Below are 18,936 nucleotides of genomic sequence, written 5' to 3'. Positions count from 1 at the left end.
AAGGTGTAGAGCTGGATGAACACAGCAGGCCAAGCAGCATCAGAGGATCAGGAAGGTTGACGTTTCGGGCCTAGACCCTTCTTCAGAAAATTTCTGAAGAAGGGTCTAGGCCCGAAATGTCAGCCTTCCTGCTCCTCTGATGCTGCTTGGCCTGCTGTGTTCATCCAGCTCTACACCTTGTTATCTCAGATTCTCCAGCATCTGCAGATCCTACTATCTCTGAAACGTTTTGATCTCGACTGCTTATCTTAAATTGTGTTCAGTGATTAATGAAATCCACGATTTTTTCGCAAATGCTGTCCAATTACAGTATCACACTTAACAGTAGATATTTTGTTTCAGGTTTTGCAAGCCTAGGCTGGTTGAGCACATTCTGTACTCTGTCTATAATGAACAACGAAAGAAAGATTCCTGACCAAGTTAATTAAAAAGGGTGTTGTCATTACATTAAGCAGTTTCAATTCAGGGATGCTAACATACATGTTAACGTTTAAACTGAAATGGTTCGCAGTGACAAAAACACGTTTCTGCAATTTAATATCCGTTTTTGCACAAGCCAAATTTAAAAAACATTCGGAAGAATTGAGATTAGTGGTTTAATAGCAGGACTGCTCTAATTACATTTCTGCATCTTATTCTCACGTACAAAGCTGGAATGACCTTTTAAATGAAAGACAATTACCCTCCTCAAGTCAAAATAATTCAAATTGACTTCACAGAAAACATCCTGATCTCTGTCCTTCTCCCTCTGTGGTCCCAGCAAGGCTATTGGATCCATCCTTTAGTCTGCAGCCGTTATTAATTTAGTTCAACAGCTCACATAGGGCAGCAATGAATTGAGACATTCTAGATTGAGTTTTACCATGTGCTTTCATCCTAATGCCGAAAGGAGGAATACTTTCACACCTGTTCTGCAGGCTGCTTACTATGGTTCACTTTATACCATCAAAGGGACTGGAGAACTATTTTTTATTCATACATTTCAAATATCTAATAGGCACTATCAGTTTTGTTTTCTATATCAGACACAGTTTCTTGTTAAGTACATGACAATAATAGAACAACTTTGAACTCTGTACTTGCCTTGTTGCCAGTGGTCTGGAAACAACCAAAAACAGGAAGTAATCAAAAATGATTATAAGGGAGGGACAAAAGAGTCAAGCGCATTGTGAGTAAATTTAGCTTGAAGCCACCCGTTGTTAAAATAACGATTTCCATGTTAAAGTTTTATTTGTAAAATTATTGAATTTGACAGCAGAGAAGGCAGTCATTCAGCCTATTGGAGTTTCTGCCTCTGATTCAATACCATGGAGCCTGTCAGCAACAAAACCGATGCTGGATCGTGTGCCATTTTGATAGCCCAGTAAGACAAACTCAGACAAATTGTAGCCTTAACAGGCACTGTGTATGTCAGGAAACTGACTGGCATCCAGTATGGGCACTGGTGAGGTGCTTCTTATTAAGTGCCACACACTGTTGTTCTTTTGAGAGAAAAGTGAATACGCTGGAAACATATATCTCTATACACTAATGCTCAGAGTCCTATCCTCCTTTCTTAAACTGATTAAAAAGTTTTTACTGAAATTTTGCATTTTGTCTGTGTTGTGCTCATATATAGTATTTCCCATTGACTAATTAAAAAGCAATTTTGGTTCTACTTAATTTTTCCTTTAGTTGGTCACAGAGGCCCAAGGTCTCCCCTTGCAGTTACTGATTTGTCCTGAACACACAAGTAAAACTGATCGGATTAGCTCGTTCTTTAATAGTTTAAATAGTTCAGTTCTGCTTTCTGTCTTTCTCCCTCTCTCTGGTATCTTCTTTATTTCCTTCCAAACTGACCTCCTGCTCTTTTGAGTCTGTTTGCTCGAAACCCTTATCTAACCTCTTGTTATGAATTCCATCCTAGCTACTTTAGTACATTCCTCCACTCTTTCCAAACTGTTATCATTAACCCCTTCCCAAAAGAATTTCCATCAACAAACTCATTGAACTGGACCCAATATACAAACCACTGAAAAACAGAACCAGAAGTGATGTCAACCACCCCAGCAAACCAAGGCATATGAATAACGAGTGGGATAGAACACTGATGCTTCACTGGAGGCGCACTGATGATGTTACCAAGCAGGGTGATGAAATGTCAGCAATCCAACACACTGGCTTGGCGAGCAAATCTACAACCTCATCCACATCCCAAGCTACAAATCTTCTCAAAAACTTTAAGGATTTTCCCTCAAATCCTTTGCCCTCACTAACCATCATTCATCACCATGTTCTGCTGAAACTTCCATGCAACTCTTTGCTGCCTCCAGATTTTATTGATCCAATTATCATTTTGCAAATTTCCCAAACTCCATCCTCCATTAACTTGGGCTCATTCAGATCTCTGCCGCCCACATCCCACTCCATGTCAGGTCCAGCTTGACCATTGCCCATTAATTTGGGGTGGCATGGTGGCTCAATTACTAGCACTGTTGCCTCACAGCACCAGGGACCCTGGTTCAATTCTAGCCTTGGGTGACTGTCTGTGTGGAATTTACACATTCTCTGTGTCTGTGTAGGTTTCCGTCCACAGATTTGCAGGTTAGGTGGATTGGCCATGTTAAATTGCCAATAGTGCCTGGGGTGGGATGTTCTTTGAAGGGTTGGTGTGGACTGAATGGCCTGCTTCCACACTATAGGGATTCTATGGAATGATTGTGTTCTGATATACTTTAAGTCATGATCCCTTCTGCACCTCAAAATTTTACCCCTTCCAATCTTTATCTCTTTTTTCTGCACTAAATTTCTCAATTCCATTGACACTGGTCCTTAGGAAATTACAATTGATATCCATTTCTGGGTTTCGATTATTACAACTTCTCTTCCTCATTTGTATTTCTACGCCATACACTCCCGTAAGACCTTGCTTAAATGTCAACTCATTAACCAAGTGTTCTTCCTGATATGTCAATTTTTATTCCTGTGTTAAATTTTTAAAAAGTACCATTGTGAACTATCTTATGATGCTTTTCAATGGTAGAGCTACTATATAAATGCAAGATTTTGCTTCCAGATTGGTGTTATTCTAAATCACAATAATATGATATCTTGCTACGAACTGAATTCGAGATTCACTTATGTTTTTAGCCAATATGTGGGTTAGAATCATAAGCCATTGACCACTCAGTACGTAAGATCATTCAGCTTCAAAGAGGAGGATACTGAATCAACTAATGTACATAGCCTTAATTCAAAATACCTTTCAAGAATATAACTTGGGTGCAACACATTACCTTGCAGGACTGTGCACCAGAATTCCATGCTGTCTATTTGTTTCATTCCATCATCTCCATATCTGATATGTCATCCCATGAGTATTCTTTTTGCTCCAAGTTCAACGCATGCAGTGTTTTGCTATTTAACTTACACCACTAGGTGCCAGTGTTCCTCAATAAAACTCCAAAATCCATTTTTGTTGGATTGTTAACCAGCTACTTCGTATAATGTTATTCCCCTTTCTCGATTTCCTCCTGTTCTTCTCAGGCTGTAATCTCATGGGCACTGATTTCCCTTCCACTTTTGTGACCTATTGTTTATTCCTCATCAATACTGTACTCGGACACCAGGTGGGATCAGAAGTGGAAGTATTGCAACATGACTCTGCACTGTGTAGCTCTACCATTTTTCTGAAGAAGGGCCTAGGCCCGAAACATCAGCTTTCCTGCTCCTCTGATGCTGCTTGGCCTGCTGTATTCATCCAGCTCTACACCTTGTTATCTCTGAGTCTGTACTGTGTTCTTTCATAAGAGCAGGAGTAGGCCATCTGGCCCTTCGAGCCCACTCTGCCATTCAGTACGATCATGGCTGATCTTTTCATGGCCTCAGCTCCACTTACCCATCCTCTCACTATAACCCTTAACTCTCAATTTCTTATCAGTATGTACTTTGTGACTATCCAGGTGAGGGGAGAAAGGTATGCCCAGGGTGATGAGATCAGTTGCAATATCCTTGTTGTATTCAGTATTCATACTGCATGATATGGTAATGGCAATCTTCAATCTACTGACTTGTGATTTGCTGGAGTTCTGAGGTGACTGGTTACATTGTTACTGATACAAATAGGGTTTTATAGCAATTCCTGAAAATAATTTCTCTTTGTGATGTGTTTATTCACAAACCTCTCTGATGCAGAATCCGAATATTCACAATCTCCAAGTGAAGAAAGGTCTTCTGATTTCAGTGGTAATTTTTGACCATCACCACCCAACCTTATCAGGGACTTAGCTATTTTACATTCCCCAGGCAGGGGAAGCAAGCTAATAGTGCTTATCCTGTGAAAAGCTGCTGCAAAATCTTACATGTTTCACAGTGATCTCCTCCCATTCACATCCTTCTGTAATTGAGGAATGTTTTGGCTTGTGTCTACAAGGTTTAAAAAAAAATTAGGGTGGGAGCATTACTGAACAGGCCAGCATTTATTGCTAATATCTAAATATCGATGAGGTGGTGGCAATCCACCTTCTTGATCCATTGTAATCCTTGTAGTATATATACATCCACAGTGATCTTGCATGTGAGGTTGGAGTGGGAAGTTCCAACATTTTAATCTATTGATCAGTGAAGGAATGGTGATATGGATGGATGGTATATGGCTTGAAGAGGTAATCTACTTAAGGTAACGTTTCCATGCATTTGCTGTTCTTGTCCTTTTAAGTGGTCAGGGTTGTGGGGTTGGACAGTTCTATTGAAAGCGCTTGGGCAAGTTGATGCAATGCTTTTTGTAGGAAGTGCATGCAGAAATATTGATAAGAGCTTCTAGAAGGATCACAGGGATCAAGACAAGACAAATGGAAACTGTTACCATTCATTGCCTGTAGACATTAAGTAGAAATATAGTACAGTAAGGCTTCAGGTCTCTAGTGGCAGAGCAATAGTGTCCTTACCTTTGGGTAAGAAGGCCTGGGTTCAACACCCACCTGCTGCAGAGATGTATCATAACATCCCTGAACAGATTCATTAAAAATACCTATAAACAGGGTGTCACTAGTATTTTCTTGACTCAGTCCAAAGTAATCTGATGTTATTTTGACCTAGTTAATTCCACAAATGCCTGGTAGCTATTGTTAGTGCAATAATATAGTTAACGCTTTATTCCACAGGCTTTCCAAGTTTGCTCTTCCCATAAACTATTAGCCTCATGAGCTATTTACAGTTTTCTTTCAACTCCTACTTCTCCCCACCTCCCCCTGGACCTCCAAATCTCTTAACACCCATTGCATTAATCTCCAGCAATATTCTTGGATCCTTTGGAGGCTGTGTAGGATGCAAGTGCTTGCTTATCATGTGGTACTTTCCCAGATGACCACGCTTGATAACTCTTGGTATTTGCCACATTTAGCAGCATGTGGTTCTGGGTAAGGGTTGATTTAGGTAGTTCTCTACCACCAATCCTCCTTTGGCTTGGGCCTAAACAAAAGCAATTTAGTGATTATTGGTAAAGGATAGACCACAATGGAGTATCTCCAGAACAGACTGTTCTTAGATAATAAGAAGGTTTATTGCATGAAAGCAATAAGTACAACTACATTCAGTCAGCATAATTAATAGGACCTTAGTGGAATGGTAAAAATACATGTATAGCCCCCAACAGCTACAGTCCTTATCTCCATCCATAGACTACGTATGACATCAGTAGAGCGCATTGCAGTCAATATAATGTGAAGAATACAAGGACCATTATCTTATATACCATTTTCCTCCAAGTTTTTACCCCCGTTGTTAAGTCATTATCCAATCATATGGATAACAATATTGTATTTATCCCTACCCTATTTTTCTCCAAGTCTTTGACTTCAACATTTTGCATGATTGCTTTATCGTAAAGACAGGACTAGACTATCGGGCCCGTTGAGCTTGCTGTGCCATTCAATATGATCATGGCTGATCATCCAACTCTGTACTGTGTTACTGCTCTTTTATTTAAGCTCACTTGTGGGATGTGAGTTGTATCGCTGGCTTATTCAGCATTTATTGCTCATTCCTAGTTTCCTTTGAGGTATTAGTGGTATGCTGCCTTATTGAAGTGCTGCAGTCCATGTGCTGTAGGTAGGCACACAATGACATTAGGGAAGGAATCCCAGGATTTTGACCGATAATCTTTGATCCCTTTGGCCCTAAGAACTATATTTATCTTCTTCTTAAAAACATTCAATGTTTTGGCCTGAACTGTTTTGTGGCAGAGAGTTCCACAGACTCACCACCCTTTGGGTGATGAAATTTCTCTTCATCTCAATCTTAAATGGCCTGCCCTGTATGCTTCCTACATTTATCCCATCTTGTCCTGTTAGAATTTCACAGGTTTCTATGAAATCCCCTCATTCTTCTAAATGCCAGTGAATATAATCCTTACCAAACCAGTTTCACGTCATTCAGTCCTGCCATTTCATGAATCAGCCTGGTAAACCTTTGTTGCACTTCCTCCATAGCCTGAACATCCTTCCTCGGAGAAGTGGAAGAACACAAGAGGAAAATACAACTGCACAAATTTTGTTAATTTTTGCTGAATTTTGTTCTTATGCTAGTATCCTACAATTTTTAAATAAATTCTGAGATCTTTCTGATTCTGTAACCTCAGTCTAATTTATTTTCTGGACCTTTACAGTTCCTTGTAGCCTCTAGGAGTCTAATATCAATGTTGCTGGTGCTTGCTGAGAGATATGAGAGCTCTCTGCTCTACACTCCCTTTGTCTTTGTCCCATTTTATATAAGTGATTTTGTTTTTTCATTAGTGATTTCTAACTTTTACCTTTCAGAGCCTTTAGTTGCTTTTTAAAGAGCCTCCTTCATGAAGGCCTCCATACTATCTAAATGTAGCTGTTTCTTCTCTTCTCATAGTCCACACACTTGGCCCAGCACTTCTTACCAGCTTCTAAATTAAGTTTATCTTTTGGATTACTGATCTTGCCTTTTCATTGCTTCCATGGCTGTTGCCATCCTTCTCTGCCTTTAATCACATTTCAGCTGCTGACTGACTATTTGCATCTTCTGAAAGTGGTAATGCTCTTAAAACAACTCAAAAGCTTGAAATCTTTCCTTTGGTGTCTTCTGGAATCTTCCCCTCATTGTTGTAGTCAGATCTACACGACTGCAATGATATGATATTTTTGTTTCTCCTGGTATTTTGTTGCTCCTGATATTTCATAGTATTTTCCAACTCTATGATTAAGTGGTATTGGTTAAGGTTAGTTTGAGATAGTTTGCTTCCACCAATACACATTGTCTTCACTTTCTCTTGTGCCTATTTAAATAAATGGTGGATACTTTATGAAGGGCTGATACATTAGCTGAGGGAGTGTGGATGGGAGTGGCTTGCTGGATAGGCAGCAGCCAATAGGAGGTCTCCTTGCTTATGTTTGCCCCCATGCCATGAGACCTCATGGAGTCCAGACCATTCTAAAGAACATAGAACAACAAAATAAAATGGAACATACAGAAAGTAAGGATTGACAATCTGCACTCCTGTCAGATTTGAACAAAGAATTAATCTTTACTTAAAAAAACTCAAAAATCCTTCCAGAACACCTTAGTCCTCTCCTCCCCCACTCCCACCATGTCCCCACATCCCCACAGCACGTTCTCACGTAATCATAAAAAGTGTAGCACCTGCCTATTTACTTCCTCCCTCTTCACTATCCAAGGCCCAGGACACACCTTCTAGTTGAAGCAGTCATTTCCCTGCACTTAACGCAATCTAGTCTCTTGGAGTCGCTGCTCACAATCCAGTCTCCTCTATGTTGGGGAGACGAAGCGTAGACTGGGTGACCACTTTGTAGAACACCTGCGTTCTATCCACAAAAAATACCCTGAGCTTCCGGTTACCTGTCATTTCAACACACCACAATGCTCCTTAGGTCAACATCTCTATCTCGGGCCTGCTCCAGCGAAGATCAGCGCAAGCTGGAAGATTAGGATCTCATTTCTGGTTTGGGAACCCTGCAACCTTCCGGACTCAATATTGAGTTCAATAATATTAGGGCCTGATCACCTTCTCCCATGTCTTTACCCCAACCCACACACACCAGGCCTTGTCATCGCATGGGCTGCTACAGTACACAACCCATATTCATTCTCCCAGGCTGACCTTTACCACTCCTTTGTCTGCTCAACTGTTTCTTTCCAACTCTCTGGGTTTCATCCCCTCTGATCGCTTACTCCTTCCCCTTCCCCCACCACTCCTCTAGCATATATACCAATCTTTTCCAAGATACAATCAGTTCTGAAGAAGGTTCACACTGGACCCAAAAAAATTAACCCTGATTTCTCTCCACAGATGCTGCCAGACCTGCTGAATTTTCCCAGCAATTTCTGATTTTCAATCAATCCATACTTCTTGAATCAACAACTAGTTAACATGGAAAAGCAAGCAGTCAAACACCTTAATAAAAAAAAAACTGAAAGAACTGTGGATGCTGCAAGTCAGAAACAAAAACAGAAATTGCTGGAAAAGCTCAGCAGGTCACTTGACCCAAAATATTAACCCCGATTTCTCTCCACAGGTGCTGCCAGACCTGCTGAGCTTTTCTGGCAATTTCTGTTTTTGTTTTTGTCAAACACCTTGTTGTTTTCAGGAAAGAAGGATTAAGAAATGTCGATTCCTCAGTTATGTCCAAAGATGAATGCAAAATTTCTGACTATTTTTCCAACTTTTTAGAAAATTGGCTTAGGGTTTGCATCAACTTCAGGTAATAAAAGCTTGAGTTCATGCTGTATCAGCAGCAGTCAGCTAAAAAAAAGACAGGAGTTGACACAAAAATACAGAATGTGATTTCACTAAAGCGGACTTAGCTGAAAGGCTCGTGGAATTGGTCACTGTCTCCACACTCCTTCACAACAGCAAACAAAAGATGAAATATCCAAAGGATATGCCATCGATGCTTTGTTAGATGAAAGATGCAAATTGTAGTGGATCAACAGCAGCTTCAGGTCACTTTGCAACAACTATTACAGCAAACAGCAGGGTCAGTAAAATATCCAGATCTTTAACTTGAAACTGTGTGCATTATTTGAAATGTATTTAGGGGAGGTGGTGGAATTGTGTAAATTATCTTGGGCTAGTAATCTACAACCCTTGGCATTTTTCTGAGGACATGATTTCAAATCTCACCAGGACACAAGGTGAAATTTAATACTGATAAACACCTGGAATAAAAAGCTCGCCCAATGATGATCACGATGCTTGTTGTAAAACTACATCTGGTTCACTAACGCCCTTTAGGGAAAAAAACATACCGTCCTTCTCTGGTCTGGACTCCAGACACAGAGCAATGTGGTTGACTCTTAAAGGATGGACAATAAATGCTGGCTTTGCCAGCAATGCCCACATCCAGTGAATGAATTATTAAAAGTGCAAACTATGTTTTCCAGAAGGACATTATGCTAACACTTGCAAGAATTCCAATTATTCAGATAAACCCAAAGTGCAATGATCCACAACAGTGTTTGATAAAGAGTCAACTAAGGGAACAATGTTAAGGACATTTTCAAAATTCCATCCATGGTCAATGAAATCCAAGGACTATCTGCCCCGACAATTTACAGACCCCAGTAAGGCAGTACATGTGGTTAGTTTAACACACTACATGATGCTGTCAGAAAAGTTGAAACCCTTACCTCCATCGAAATGATATACCCCAAAAAGAATGGGCAACATGCATTATGTACCACAATTGGCATTGGTGCTGGTGTGAAAATCATCCCTTTACACATCTTACTCATGAAACTACCACAGTATGGTGCAGGCCACACGTGATAAGCTAAATATTATAACCAGTCTGACAGACCATGCATTGGCATTATCCATCTTATAATGTCAATATGGCTGCCCAAGATGGATACCTGAATGCTTTTACATTATTGAAACAGCTGATCCAGTATTTATGATCAGTCAGTATGCAGGAATGTACATTTTATCACAGCCTACAAGGTAAAAAGCGTCTGTTGCAATTCCAGAAATTTCACACTACTACATCGAGTATAACATGACATATCATTGACCAAGACAGAGTTGATTCTTTTGGTAATTTTAAAGGCAATGCAGCGTTACATATGAAAGGGGATTCCCAACTCGGCATCACCCTGCTTGTAGGTGCAACATGCATATAGATTAGCTCAATGGTATAAATATAATCTTCAAAGTCAAGCATCATACTGACTGCTGTAATTCCAGTACCTGTATAGTGCCATCTTTCTTGAAAATACATGTATGCTCAGATCCAAGATGGCAGAACAATGCAATAAAGAGATGTCCACACAATATTCCTACTTTGGAAGTACTTAATCCCAAATACACATATGCCAAACCATTTTATGAGCTTGATGTTAATGAATATTGGTCCATATATCTTTCCCCGTTATTGCAGGAGCTGATGACTTTTAGAACACAGAAGATATTATTTCCACAGATTACTGTTTGGATTATCCTCCAACCAGGATACATTCCAACCACATATGGATCGCATCATCAAGAATGTTCTGGGTTGTCTCTGTATCACAGATGACATTGTGGTCCTTGGAGGATCTAAACATGAGCATAACACAAACCTTTATCAGACCATGATGGTAGCAAGAAAACATAGTCTTATTTTCAACAGGAAAAAAGTTGTCGAGTCAATATGAACCAATCAATTTCTTCCATTTGATGGACTCGTCAAACAGTACAGATCTGATCCTGCCAAAATAGAAGATATGCAGAAGATGCCTACAATGCAAGGTAAAGATGGCTTACAAAAGATGTCTCAGTTTTTTCAACTTTTTATCCATTTCTGACTAAGTCTCTCCTGTTCAAGACCTTCTCCGCCAGGACATTCCATAGATACAATAGGAAGATCGCCAACATAGTTTTCAATCTCACAGAAATGCTTTATCATCCAGCAAATGTGTAATTCAATATTATGATCCCACCATACTTTGCATTAATAGTAAATGAGCCCAGAAAGGTCTCGGAGCATGTCTATTACAGGATGACAAGACTATTGTGTTTGGTTCAAAGGTCATTACAACAGCTCCAACAGTGAAAGAGAAACTCTTGCTCTGACTTGGGAACACAATGGTTTCACACATCGCTATTGGCCAAACGTTTAATTGTCCATACCAACTATAAACCATTAGAAATGATCTTTCAAAAGTCACTCGAGTACCTCGATGACGCAAATCATTACTTATGAAGAGCACGGCGTAAGATTTAGATGTACAACACAAACCCAGTTCTAAAATCATAACTTCCAAAGCTCTTAGTCAACTTCTAAATCCTGCTAAGAACATGAAATTACTTTAGACCTACAAATGAGTTATTGAGTCTGCATTGGAAGATAGACTTAACATCAAATTGCACATTTTGGTCACAGCTGAGCAGAACAGATTCAATAAACCACATCAGATGGTAACCAGCTGCAACAACTCAATGAGATCATCAGTGGGTGGCCTGAACACATTCAACAGATCCATGAGCAGGCACGCTCCTCTGCCCATTCAGAAATGATGAACTTGGACTCTCCAGGAATGTAATTTTTAAAGGCAAACAAGCCATAATTCACCAAGCTCTACATAAAGTCATGCTGGATTACATGCATGTAGGCCACAGGGATGCAGAAAAATGTCTATGAGATTGGCTTGATTAACATGATTCTGTGCTGTATCATTCCTATGTTTCTATTGGCATATAAGCCCATATATTGTTCTGGCATTTATCAAGATATTGAAAGAACATCTCATTCTATGTTGAATTCCTTCAGAGTCACGGTGCAAGATTGTGACAGATCTTTTCCATGCACAAAGATAAAATTACATTCTGGTCAGTGGCTACTTCACTAAATGTGCAACAAGTCAAAGATAAGACTTGTCCAAAAGCTATTGAAACATTGACCTCCATATTCAGTACATTCAGTGTTCTTCACCAAATTGGGTCTGACAATGGCCTGTAGAACACTAATGGGCCCTTTCAGAACAGGTAGAAATTGGGGTTTCAATGTAATACTTATTCCTATTGTCCTCAATCTAATGGTCTGGAAGAATGCACTGTCTGCAACATAAAATCAAGGATAGTGAAGTGCAAAGGGACTTGCCAAGATTTCTAGATAGCTGTTAAGTTCATGTGCTACTCCTCTTGGCAAGGGTTAGCCTTCCCTGGCAGCTGTCATGAAGACAGATCCAGCAGTTCATCCCTCTCACACTCCACCATCTGAACACATGTACATGATGCATTGTAATGAAGGAAGAAAATTGCACAAGAGCAAAATCAATGCGTGTTCGGGCAGTTATTCCAACTTGAACCAAGTCAAAGTGTAAGAGTTTAAGATTGGCATATGCATAAATGGGTTTGTGCCAAGACACTATGACATTGTGTCCACACTAAGTCATATGGTATTGTAATGAGCAACAGTAAAGTCTTGCGAAGAATTAGGGGACATATCAAGACTGCATATAATCAACCATCCATCGCACACGACGATGAATCGGATACTGATATCGTGTTAGTGCCTGACAACACACACCTATGATAAATGACACATATCCATTCAAGATGGTAAACAATGCACGGAGTGAAGGTACGTAACCAAGTCTTCATAACTGTAAGGAGTATATCTGCTCATGTTATTTATCCACAGGAGAATCTTAATGTATAGAGACAATGTGTCTATATGTATCCTTGTACATTTACTAGAAAAGGGTCCCACTTTTTAAACAAAAATGCTGTGTTGCATCAACGCATAGATCCCAGACCAAACAGGCAGTGCACTCTTAAGGCTATTAGGTGCCATCACCATGATGACACACAAGTATAAAGGCACCTGCCTCACCTTCAGTAGCAGAAATAATCATAATAATAACCTGCTTACAGTCTTTGTATCTTTATTCTATGAAATCAGTCAGCACAGAATTCAGACTCTGTAAGTCTGAGATCTTATAGCAGTGTAGACAGTTAAGCTGTTGAAAACCTTCAGGACATCTGTCCCAACATGAACCCCATTTTCATGGTAAATGTTACAAGGTCTAAAGTATAGGCAACACTCAGACCATAACGTGGTATTTTACTTAGAAACCACAGTGAACAGGTATCAAAATGAACCAATGTCCTTTGCTAAGTATGAGAATATTGGGCAATGGTAATTTCAAACTCTTCTGTGAAGAGTTCTGCATGATCAAAAAGCCTAAAACACTTCCAGCCCAGTCTCATGTGAAAAGTCAGGTCACCCATGTGAAGCACAGAAAAGCAGCTGACAATTATTGGATGCACTCCAGTATGAACACTTGGGATTATTTTGCCTTTGGGTAAAGCAGGTTCTTAACAAGAAACTGACTTGTCCAGCAATAAAAATATCGTGACTAACAAGAGCAGGTAAGAGGCAAGGAATTCCAAGGTGAATAATTTTGATTCCACAAGACCTGTCTACCATCTACAAGACAAGTTGGGAGTGTGAGGGGATACCTCTACTTGCCTGGATGAGTGCAGATGCAAATATGCTCGACAAGAAACTCAACCTCATCCTAGATAAAACAGCCTGCTTGATTGGCACCTCATTCACCTCTTTGATCATTCACTCCCTGCTCAACCAATGTGAACTGGCGACTTTTGAAATAACTTGCAAAGGCTCCTTTAACAGCACCTTCCACCTTCCTGGAAGGACAAGAGCAGAAGGTGCATGGGAACACCACCCTTGCAAATTTCTGTCCAAACCTCACTAAATCCTGACTTGGAACTGCATTGCTGTTCATTCACCGTCATTGGGTCAAAATGCTGGAACTCCCTTCCTAACAGCATTGTGGATGTACCCAACACATCGGTTCCAGCAATTCAATTAGGCAGCTCACCACCTTAAGCTCCTTTAAGGATGGATGATAAATGCTGGCCCAGCCAACAATGCCAACACCCCATGAATGAATGAAAGATAATATTGGCAATATTGAATTCCATTGAATTCATTGAGAGTGATATGCAAGAGGTAGTTGAATCATTAACAGGTTAACTTTACCTCCACCACATTCTAGAAAGAAGGGAAAAAATTAAGGTGGGGAAAATATGACACAGTTTTAAAACAGAGAATGAAACTGTTCTTTTCATGTGTAAACTGGACTGAAAGGTACCTCCCCCCACATCCCTTGCAGCCAAGCAAAAGCTCTTCGATGTAGGATGGCAATGAGAATTTTGACAGTGCCCCATAGACATTTCAAAAAATGGCACATTTTTTGTCATGCAGACCAAAATATTTAGGTGATTTGTGGTTAGCCTAACTATAAATGTCTCCTGTTCAAAGCTGACTTTAGCTCTTTGTAGCGTATCTCAACGTAATTGCTCAGCATTGTCCACTATGCTTTAACTGGGATCTTTTTAATCTTATTAATCTTTTCAAGATGGTCTAAAAATGTACTTCAATCTGCAGTAAAAAATAATAAACAAAATGTTTTGAAATTCAAGTCTTTACTGCATTTGAACTGACCCCAAATAGTTAAATCATAGGTTATTGCTGTTAATAGCAAATGTCCATGTTGGAATAGAATGAAACTCATCTAGTACAATAAATCAATCGCCTCAATGTAGTTTTTATCTTACATACATAAATTATTCACTCATGCAAGAGTAGGTTTAATCTGTTGATTGCTGAAATATAACCCACATCGGCCTACAAAATAGATTGCTATTCTGACAGCTCCGAGGCTCCTGCGGTCCTGGTATCCCCAAGACTTACTTATTCAAAAAATTGTTCACCTTACCTTTCTATGAGGCTGGAGTATTGGGAATGTGCAGGAAAGCACAGTTAGGAGGAGTGCACACAGAACCAGAGGCCCCACCAACGTCTGAATACAAAAGTTGTCTGTGTGAATACTGCTTCAGCACGACTGCCAATGCTGATACCCAGTCAGAGTTCTAATCCTTCAGCTGACTGTCCCTGCGAGACTGTGAGGTTAGGGCTGGACGACACAATGCTGCAAACAACAGACACGTGAACAGCCAGCAAATGCTTTTTAACCTCTCTGCTCCCATTTCTTCTTGGTTATTCCTTTCTTTGACATGAAAAGAAATGTTGGATCAGTAAATAGTGACATGGTTAGAATCTAGCTTTCGGAGACAGCCTGAGTTTTGTTACCATTCTCATCCGGTTGGATCCTTTATTCCCAGTATGTTATGTCAAGTCAAAGGTTTTTAATTTCTCCCTATTAGCAGTTCAAAGATGTGCAGGCTATGTGGTTTGGCCATGCTAAATTGCCCGTAGTGTTCAGGGATGTGTAGATTAGGTGGGTTATAGGGGGAAGGAACCGGGTGGGATGCTCTGAGGGTCAGTGTGGACTTTTTGGGCCGAAGGGCCTGTTACCACACTGTAGGGATTCTATGAATACTCTAGCGTTGAGAAATAGGGGTCAGAAGTCAATGATGCTGCTTAAAGGATTGTGGAACTTTGAGTGCAAGTGCCTCTAAGTAAAATACTCCCACATTCTCTTCAGTTGTCTAACCTCTGCTCAAGTGCATCACCAACCATAAACCTGGCCCCATCATTAAGGTCTGATCTACTTTTCTGAAATATAGTGCTTGCTCAACTGTTCTTTTCTAATTTGAAAAGATTTTCCTGCATGCAGAAAAAAAATCATTTTTCTGATTCTTTATTGCAAGTTCTTTTGAACATTTTCTGAAAGAAAAAGTTACCTCATCAAAACCTGCTCAGTATTTTCTTTCCACATTTCGATGTAAAAGTTCAGCAGGTGCTAGGGAAGGCAAATGGAATGTTGTCCTTTATTTCAAAGAGAATAGAGTATAAAAATAGGGAAGTCTTGCTACAACAATACAAGGCACAAATTAGATCACACTTAGAATACTGTGAACAATTTGGCTCCTTTATCTAAAGAAAGATATATTGGCATTGGAGGCAGACCAGGAGGTTCACTGCATTGATCTGTGTATGGTGGGATTTTCTCACGAGGGAAGGTTGAGTAGGTTTGAGTTTAGGAAAATGGGAGGAGACCTTATTGAAGCATATAAGATTCAATGAGGGCTCGTAGATCTTAGTGAGGCTGTGGTGAAGTTGTTTCTGTAGGGATTCTGTGATTCTATATTTGTATATATATATATTTAATATTCCATATTACACAGCATAAATTACATCAATAAAATCTCCCTGATTACAGATCCTAATACATGCATGCCGAATGCTTTTGGATAAAGAAAGAAGGTAAAAGTGCACTTATATTGTGCTTTTTACATTTACTGGATACATCAAAGTAGTTTACAGGCAATGAATTACTCCTGAAGTGAAATGGCTGTTGTAGTGCAGGAATTGTAGCAACAAATAGCAATGTGATAATGAACAAATCATCTGTTTTTGTGTTATGCATTGAGGGATACAACCCTGGTCTTCTTTGGAATTATGGCATGGAATCTTTTACAGTACTTCAAATACAACAGTACTCCCTGCATTGTACAACCTTGATTTTTGATTTTTATGCTCACTTCCTTCAATTCAGGAATTGAACCCAGTACCTTGTGACTCAGAATAAAGAATGGTGCCATATTCAATTTTAAAAAATGTGTGGTGTGGGTTTGATCATTCACTCTGATTCATTTCCGTTCAACATTTGGATGTCATCTAATCAAATTTGTGAATAAATTATCTTTGAGACAATGGGTGCGTTTTTGAGTCCAAATTCTGGCTTGGATCCATCGACTCTCAATCAGTTTATACATATTTTAATATACAAATAAATAAAGCTATATTTTTAACACTTTGTTGTGCAGCTGTTTCTGGTCATCTAATTTGCAAAACCACTGTAAAAGAGTAAAGGATTTGGAGTTTTTATATCAATATTTATTTTTAGTTGCTTCTATATAGGATTTTTACCTCTTTATCCAAGCATTTGTTCATCTGTTAAAAAGAATCCATGGTTTTGATGGAAAATTTAGTCCAATACTCTTCCTTTAAAGACTTGGGACATTTTCCTATACTATAAAATACTGAGTATTGATAAAATAGGAAAGGGGACAAATTTGCTAATGTCTATGAAAAATATTGCCACAAAATGTTGACATTCACAATGCAATCAGTTTTCAGCTGACTCATCATCGTCATTCATGTATTTGCCCAATTGCATTTCTTCCATTATATAGCGTTGCCATCTGGCGATTTGATACTGGCATTACACTTAAGTCATTTGCAAAAAGCATCAGGATTTTCACAGGCAGTATGGCCCCACAGGCATATGCTTAAACACTTAAAAATGCAGGCTCGCATATTCTGGAATATTTTCACTTTCCTGCTCAGCTTTCACACTTTATCATTATTTATCATTACGACAAAACCAGAAAGCAAAGAAAATTGCATTTTTATTGGGCCTTTCTTTCACACAAGACATTTTATAGCTAGTAATAGGACATTGAAATGTAGTCACTGTAGGAAAACCCTGACAAATATCACTGAAATTTTCCCCGAGTTATATCATTTTCATTCTTTATGTAAGTAATAATACTATTCAATTTGCTTTTCTTGCTTGCCAAGTTCTTCTTCTAAACTTTTCTTTGCCAGAACCTTTCTTCTCTTTATTATTTTCTTTCAATGCTTTCATTTCCAGTTAAAATTATTTCTAAAGTTCTTATGATCTGCTGCTATAAATTCATTGACAGGTCAAATGTGTCCCAGTCGGCTGTTGGAGTCAATTCACGCCGACCTTGTTCCAAAGTTATAGAAATCAGAGGCTCCTGCAGAAATTTTCTTCTCCTTGGGAGAGATAACCTGGAAGTTGGGTCTGTTCTCCTTAGAGAGAAGACAGAGGTTTTCAAAACCATCAGTGAGCTGAACAGAATAGATACCAAGAAATACTTCCTACTCACGAAAGGAAAAAAACGCGATGGCATAGATTTAAAGTAATGTACAAATGAAGCAAGCATGAGATGAGATAAAAAGATTTTTTCACACAGCGAGCAGTGAGGGTGTGGAATGTATTGTTGGGAAATGTGTTGGAGGCAGGTTTACTTGAGGCATTCAAGACAGCATTGATTATTTCAATAGAAACAGTGTGGATTGAGGACTCTCATGGTGTAGTGCAAGTGTTCCTACCTTTGAACCAGGAGTCCCAAGTCCCGCCTGCTTCAGAGCTGTGTTGAACAGACTGGATAAAAATATCTAGTAAAAGCAATATGGGGAAAAGGCAGAATATTGGCACTAGGTAATGGAACTAATACAGGCTCCATGGACTGAATATGCTCTTTCTGGGTCATGACAATTGTGTGATTCTATGATGCTTCCAATCTGTCCTGTTTCACATTCCTCTTTACTCAATCCATACCCTTTCCTCTTGTTTAAATCTGACCTTCAAAATCTCCATGACATCTCTTGGGACAATTTGTCAAAATTGGTTCATCAATTTATGTAATCCTGAATAACCACTGAGTAAGTAGGGTTACATGGAAATTACAACAAGGAAAGAGATTGTGTAGTACAACCAGTTCATGTTGGAATTTATTCTCGACACAAGTGGTTGTTCTAAATCTATGCACATAACCTGCGTCTATTATTTTTTTACTCCCAATATGCTCAATGTGCCAGTCAGACATGGTCTCTACTGCAATCAATAATTTTGGCAGAGCATTCCACAACCTCACAGAAGTTTTAAGGAAGGCCTTACATTTAATGATAATATCTCTAGTGTCAGCTCTTGCTCAGTTGGTAGCACTCTTATCTGAGTGAAAAGCCACTCCAGGAACTGAGGACAAATTCTAGGCTTGTACATCACTGCAGCACTGAAGTAGTGCTCCACTCTCAGGGATGTCATCTTTTGGATGTCATACTAAAATGAAATCCTCTCTACCCTTTCAAATAGCTGTAAAATGGCCCTTGACATTATTACAGAGTAGCCCCCGGATTCATCGTCAATATTTATGTAGTGATTGGAACCAGGTTGACCTATGAGGCTCTT

General features: G+C 39.4%; 1 protein-coding gene across 1 annotated transcript in view; it reads right to left on the bottom strand.

The window, feature by feature from the left end:
* Positions 1 to 14,913, bottom strand: part of LOC109916803 (fibroblast growth factor 1-like) — a 43,529-nt gene extending 28,616 nt beyond the window's left edge. The window contains exon 1 of the mRNA XM_020516549.2: positions 14,749 to 14,913. The gene's annotated coding sequence lies outside the window, so the exon portion shown is untranslated. The remainder of the gene's footprint in view (positions 1 to 14,748) is intronic.
* Positions 14,914 to 18,936: the final 4,023 nt, after the last annotated feature.

This window comes from Rhincodon typus, chromosome 12, assembly GCF_021869965.1.
Source record: "Rhincodon typus isolate 14 chromosome 12, sRhiTyp1.1, whole genome shotgun sequence".
NCBI lineage: Eukaryota > Metazoa > Chordata > Chondrichthyes > Orectolobiformes > Rhincodontidae > Rhincodon > Rhincodon typus.
Note: the sequence above shows the minus strand (reverse complement) of the source record. Positions and strands in the feature narration are given on the sequence as shown.